Source organism: Corvus brachyrhynchos, unplaced genomic scaffold (assembly GCF_000691975.1).
Source record: "Corvus brachyrhynchos isolate BGI_N302 unplaced genomic scaffold, ASM69197v1 scaffold101, whole genome shotgun sequence".
NCBI classification, from domain to species: Eukaryota; Metazoa; Chordata; class Aves; order Passeriformes; family Corvidae; genus Corvus; species Corvus brachyrhynchos.
The window spans coordinates 8817116-8824166 of NW_008237239.1; positions in this window are offsets into that span (position 1 = coordinate 8817116).

Consider the following 7051-nt stretch of genomic DNA (forward strand, 5'->3'; position numbering starts at 1 on the left):
CCTGCTGAATTGGAATTTTCACTACAACAAAGATAAAAGAGTATTTGTTTGTCCTTGTTACACGAAGCTTTTTCAACAAAATAATTAACTGTAGCATAACAGAAAGCTTCACTGGATAAGAATTTTTAACGCATGTGTTGAAATCCAACTACTGAGAATGAATTTTAAAGGCCATGTAGGAATATGGGGGGAAAAAAAAAAGTGAAGCTTTTTTTAGAACTTGATTTTTTTAATATTTTCTACCCTCTTAAAAGCATAACCATCAAGCTTTTTCAACAAAATAATTAACTGTAGCATAACAGAAAGCTTCACTGGATAAGAATTTTTAACGCATGTGTTGAAATCCAACTACTGAGAATGAATTTTAAAGGCCATGTAGGAATATGGGGGGAAAAAAAAAAGTGAAGCTTTTTTTAGAACTTGATTTTTTTAATATTTTCTACCCTCTTAAAAGCATAACCATCAAAGCAAATAAAAGTTTAATAAGTAAAAAAAACATTTTAAATGAAAAACCATGATTAACTTATTAAGATCCATTAAGTGTATAATTACAAGGATTCTATTACATTAAGATACCAATTTCTTTAAAGCCAGAAATAATACCTGCTGAAACTTTAATTATTTAAATGAGAAGAGAAAAAGGCATGTTATCTTCTCTGACAAAGATTAAAATCAATTTAATTGCTTCTCTGCTGCATTGACACGATTCTTGCTGTGAGTCAAGCAACCAAAAAGGGAAATTAATACTGCAGCTGTTAATCAAGTGATATTTGTGTGCTCCATCTTATTATAGCAGGAGCAAGAATAACTACTACTTTGGAGAGTTTGTCCACACTATATTTCATAGAATTTTCTTGCTTGAAAGAGCATCTTTACTTAATTTGAGTTGCAGGCATCTCCAGGTGACATGCAGCCTGAGAAAATTGGGTGTTACATTGTTTGATCCCCTCATAAAAATTGTTCTTCCAAGAGTAAGGTTTATTTCAAATTAAATTCACCCTCAGGTACCTGACTTGCTAGTATGAAATTACCAAGTCACACCAAAAAGGGATAGAAATACAGCTGGAGGAGAAGGTTGCCTATGAATCATATTTTCAAGGAAGCAGGTCAAAGAAATCAACAATTTCAGTAAAATTAGAACATGCATTTGAAAACACGTAACAGCTGAGCACACAGCACAACCAATGGCTTCTATCTGCTGATTTAAAAATGTTTATCCTTGAAGTGCCTTTGTTAAACCTCTGCACCAAGTGAATATTCAGCAACATCTACAGTCAACAAATTAATGTATCTGATCGTAAGAAAAATGGTATTGTGAGATATTTATGAGTTCTGAAACACAAACCCGTGTGGTGCCTCATCATCTCTTATCAGCCCTTGTTAACTTTACAGATGATGAGAAGCACCAGAATAACTGAGGTTGTCAAAACTAATAGATCTCAGAGGCTGGGCACCAGCATAGTTCAGTTCCATCTACAGTCCACTTTTGAGAAATTTTAACTCATTCACATCTCTTCATTGAGCAGGAATCAATTCCATTACCTAGTCTGTTATTTACTGTTGGCAGCACCAGGCACTACCCTAGATATTTCAGGATGAGCAGGCAGCACTTTTGGGGAAGAACTCGTGTTAAGTGGCAGAAAAATACCAAGCAGATCAATTTAAATACAACCTAAAGTACTATCTGGATCTTACTGGAAATTCTAGGATCTCGGAACAGCAAAATAAAGGTAAAAATTTTTGAGAAGGGCTTTTCTGGGACAGTATGTGTATATTTATTAACAGACTACAATCATTTGTAACACTAATTCTTCACTTAATGCACTAGTAAGCATTTAATAACTAGGTACAGAGCTAAATGAGTGTTTTCAAACTGCAAAACTGGTTTGAGTTGGGTTTATTGCAAAGAGTTGGTGAACGTGAGGAGTCACATCTCTTTTCCTTCTATATTACTTGGGCAGTTTCATTTTAATCTAGCACTTTAAACCGGGTATCTGGTCACTTCACAGCCCCTTCTGTGGCTGACTGTGCTGCTATCAGACCACCAGGTTATATTCAGTTTGGCCAAAAGTGGCTGTGATGGATCCCAAAGGCTGGTTTTTAAGAAAGAAAAGCTTCAGTGAGTTTTGGCACCAGACTGCAGAAACCGGCTTGGGTGTGGGTTGTGACAGACTCCTAGAGCTCAGATTTCTTTGAAACTGAAAGCCAGGGAGCCCTATTTAGAAGCGATTATGGCTCCATTTTAAGATCTTGCAGATAGGCTCAGGACTAGGTCTGCTTTTGAATGCTTATCTTCTGGTTCACTGAGGAACAAAAAAAAAACCAAAAACAACAAGCCTCTGGCTGTAAGACACTCCAGTTAACCAGCCATCGTTACTGCATCAGCTTTATTTTTTCCAGCAAGTGACAGAGCTCCCTCCATCATCCTGGGATAACCTTGGGAAAACTCCCCTAGAAAGACACACAGAAAATTTCACCTAGTAAATACAAGAGGTGTGTTTCACCTGTGCACATCTTGCCATCCCCAAGGACCTACTCTGGAAAGAGACTGGAAACATTCTGGACAGAATGTTTCTGGACACAATGCCAGGGAGGAAGGAAAACATCAGACAAGCCACTAAGGATGCTCATGAACACAGCAGCAATTCATAGCAAGTTTATTTACTGTCTCATAAAAACTTAGTACATAGAAACCTGAATTTTTTAGTCTCCTGGAGGCTTTGCAAGGTCCCCAAGGAGCTGCAGGAAGTGGAGGAGCAGCAGAGCAAGTTGCAAGGCACCGATGCACTGGGCACTGGTGGCTGCAGGGAATGCTGCAAATCCAGACAGGCTGGCATACTGTGGAGCAGCAAAGTGGGACCTTGGACAAGAGGCCAAGAAATTCAAGTTGCTATTCAGGAGGAGAACAAAGCTAAGGAGTCCAACAGCATCAGCAAAGAAGATTTTCCTGCCTGCATTAGATCAGACTCAAAGGGAGAGGCTGGTGACACCAATAAGGAGAGAACACGAGCAAGAATCACTGTAACCATGCAGAGGAAAATAAATCCGTCATGGAGATGAGACAGCAATAACAGCAAGCTTTCACTGTGCCTGGCAGGCACGGGCAGTTCTGGCACATGCTCACACACATGCTCAGATGGGAGCCTCAGCTGAACATGACTCTACTCTACCAGGGGCTCAGAACAAGCCACAGCATCAGAGTAAAACTTTTCACTCATCTGACACAGCAAGCAAATATATCCAATAACCATCATGTCCTCTGGGGCGTGCAGCAGAGGAAAAAAAAAGGAAAGAGGTTTAGAGAACGAGATTGATAGAATGAGTCCAATCTTATTTTCCACAAAGTGTGACACAGCAAGCTTCACTTGCTCTGATGCCTGTCAGAGGGTCTTTGTCACCAAGAGACAGTCTGTCCATCTTCTAGGCAAAAGTGAGATTGACTTTAGCGGTTGCTTCTCTTAAGAGTCCTAAATGTAATCCTGTGTAGCTAGGAATAAACAGACGTGTTTCATCTTGTTTGACAAGGATAAAGTTATGTTGCCTCTCTTTTTTCACTCACATCTTGTCCATCCTACCTCTAGTTGTAGGATGCCACAGGAATAAAACAGTTCTTGGCACATGCTGTGAAAGCCATGTGTTTAGCTGCAACTTTTTTTTAATCTACTTGGTTACACCCTAGTCAGTCAGGGCACTATTACTATTTATATTGGTCTGTATGTGGCCAACCACCCTACTAGACTGAGCAATTGATTAGAAATAGCGGGGGGGGGGGGGGGGGAAGTCTTAGAAAACAGCTGAGAGCCACAAAACTTTAGGTAACCCAATAATATCCTTTGGAAGTGCTGCATTGCCAGAAGCTGTGTACCACTCTTCCCATGGCACCAGGGCATAGCTTTGCAGAAGTAGTGATGGATGCAAAAGAAGAAGGTATTTACAGGGTAGGGAAATCTGGTGGGAGGGGACAACAGCGTAAAAGCCTCCTGGCTGTAGGGTACTCATTTGAATCTGTCACTGGAGAATAATATCTAAGCATCTTGGTGCACCTTCAGCAGCTTGCACAAAATAGGCTTGAAATCATGATCCAGGTCACAGCACTGCCTTCCCAAAGCTGTAACCAACCTATCACTCGGACCCCAGAGAGCACTGCTCTTGGAGTACCCTCCTGAGCTGTAACACCGGCACACAGACAAGAGACACAACAAAAGCCGGACTGAACAATGCTGTGACCCAGCCAACATTGCCCATAAGTCACAAACCCCTTGGAAATGCTTAGTGCTTCACACTGCTTAGGTCCAACACAGACCCAAATGTATTTAAAGAGTCTGGAGAAAGAGAGAGGAGAAAAACACATCTATCATTTCAAGAGCCAGCAGTACTCCTCTTTTGGGGAAATCTACCAAGCAAACCCAGTTTTTTGTTATTGATTTCAAATAAAAGACAGCACAAAATAGATTCAAGCCTTTCTTCTGGAAATAAAAATGTTTTCAACATGTATTCTATACATTATTGTGAAGGCTCTTTCAGAAGCCATCTTGCTCTTTCCAAGTACTTCACTTACACAAATACCAGATGAACACAGCTTTTAGGTATTACATATTAGCCTTAAATCCTCCCACTTCTCTCAACAACACCAATTCCAATTAGATTTTTGTACTTCTTTCATCTCTTTGTAGAGATGAAATGTTCTCTAACCACTTGGAATGGTGTCAAGATGAATATTTGCAACAAGTGTAATATACCGCAGCCTAAATCCCACTCCTGCTAGATGTTGTGGTTTTGCAGTAGAGGCAAGGAGGTGTTCTAAAAGGAAGTAAAACGTGGTTTGATTTTTCTTGTGAGCATAATTTTACTGAAGAAAAGTGGGTCAGAATCAAAAGAAAATTTTTAGATTATTAGATAATTATTATTTTATATTATTGGATTATATTTTAAGTATAATCAAATAAAAATGATATAATTAATATTATTAGATAATAATTATTGCTATTAAATTATTAGAGAGCACATCAATCTTCTGGTATGGAGAGAGCCTGATCTGTGACAGAAAATGTGTGAGAGAACTCCTGCTCTGGTGTGCTGAGAATGGAGTCACATTTCTCTATAAGTCAGCATAGAACACCAAGGATCCATGTGAAACATTTGGTTTTTCTGGACACTATCAGTCTGAACAAAAGGAGAGATAAAGTGTTTCATAACCAATATTTTTCCCCTCAATATTCTTTTTCTCAGCCAACAGCATTTCATAAAATTAGAAATAGTAAAAACAGATTTCTGGTCCCTTACAGCATGCCAGGAAGCTAAAGGACATCAGAAGCTTATCAGGTTTCTAGCATCTCAAGCTTTCTTCAGTTATGCCTTCATCTTCCTTTCCTCATGACTTCTTTCAACACCGATAATTTGCAAAAGGCTTGCAGGAACAGGAAGGAGGCAGGGAACAAAAGGTGTCCCCACATCTTTCAACATCAGTAGTTTTTATATTCTGACAGTAAGGAAACGTAACTAATAGCTTAGCATACATCATTCTTGATGAATAGTCATCATCAGGGACACAAGAAAAACAGAGGGGATGCTCTGAAGATTAGTGGTGCAGTTCAGGGATTGGGAGCTGGGAAGCCACACGCTCTTTAGATGACTGACAAGATTCTGCACTAGTGGTTCTACAAGGATGCTCACAATGATTAATTCATGCTTTACTGCTGTATCACTACATCTGCAGCAAGTTAACATCTCTGCCTCAGTTTTAACTTCTTCAAATTACAGATTATAATTACCTAAAATTTATGGGCTCGGGATTAGTTAATATTTTAAAGGGACCTAAGGCTTGAAAAGGCAGAAAATTGCCACCAACTATTGGGGGGGGGGGGGGGGGGAGGGGGGAACAAAACATTTTGTACGATGCCCATGAAAGCGTAATTCAATACTGTATGAAAAGAATGAATGCACCCAGGTTTGTATATGAGACATGTTGAAATAAAAGGAAAGAAGAAAATAGAAGCCTTTAAAGATAAATAGCAATTGTGAAAAGAAGTATACAGGTTGCTCAGAGCCCTATAAATGCTATGGATTTATGAAAAGAATGAGAATAATATTATTCTAACTCCTGACCACCCTTAGATATGGCTCCACAAACAGGTTCCACCTGGGAGGTTAAGTATGAATTAACAGCACATTTACTACTCTACAGTAACTACCCACATGTATGCTTTTACTGTCCAGTAAATATAAGGCAGCTTGTAACACATTCATGGTTCAGTTCGTGTAAATTCAACTATATCTGAATCTCAGAACACTATTATTAAAAACACATGTATCTGAGGTAATAACAACAGCAGGTCCTGTATGACACCAGCAAAAAAACCTGAAATGAAATTCAATAAAACATAATGTACGCCAATGCAAGATGATGTGAAAACAGCCTTACTGCAGATCTATGCACTGAACAGGCACTTAAATCTTATTATACCCAATCATATTGCACTATTTGGGCACATTTCTAGATAGTATAAGGAAACATTATGCCTAGTACTGCTAATTCCCCACATGTAGCAGATGGTTTCACCATAGTGAAAATGTGTGTTTCAAAATCAGACCCTATGTAGGGAAGGTAATGATGGAAACCGTGGCATCACATTTCAAAGATATAGAGCTCAGTTATTAAAAAAAAAAAAAAAAGCCAAATGCTACACAGGCAGAGAATATGGCAATGATTTACTGAAACTTCTGCAACAAGTAGGGGAGCCAGAGGTGAGATGCTGATGCTTCCTTTACCTTTATCATGTAGGAGAGAGCAGCCGCTCAGAGCACAGCCAAGACATGGGGTTCCAAACAACAAAGTTATTTTATGCGCCTGGGGTATCAGAAAAGTAGAACTACCAGCTCCAGTGCTAAAGGAAAGCTCAGCAAGCATGAGAAGCAGCAGTGACACATCCACAACCTAGTGGAGGCAACAAATACCTTTCTGAACACATCAGGCAGCACAGCCATATCAAGTTCTGGCTCCACTGGACCCCAGTGCAGAAACATTCGGTGTTAGAGGAGACACAGCAAGCTT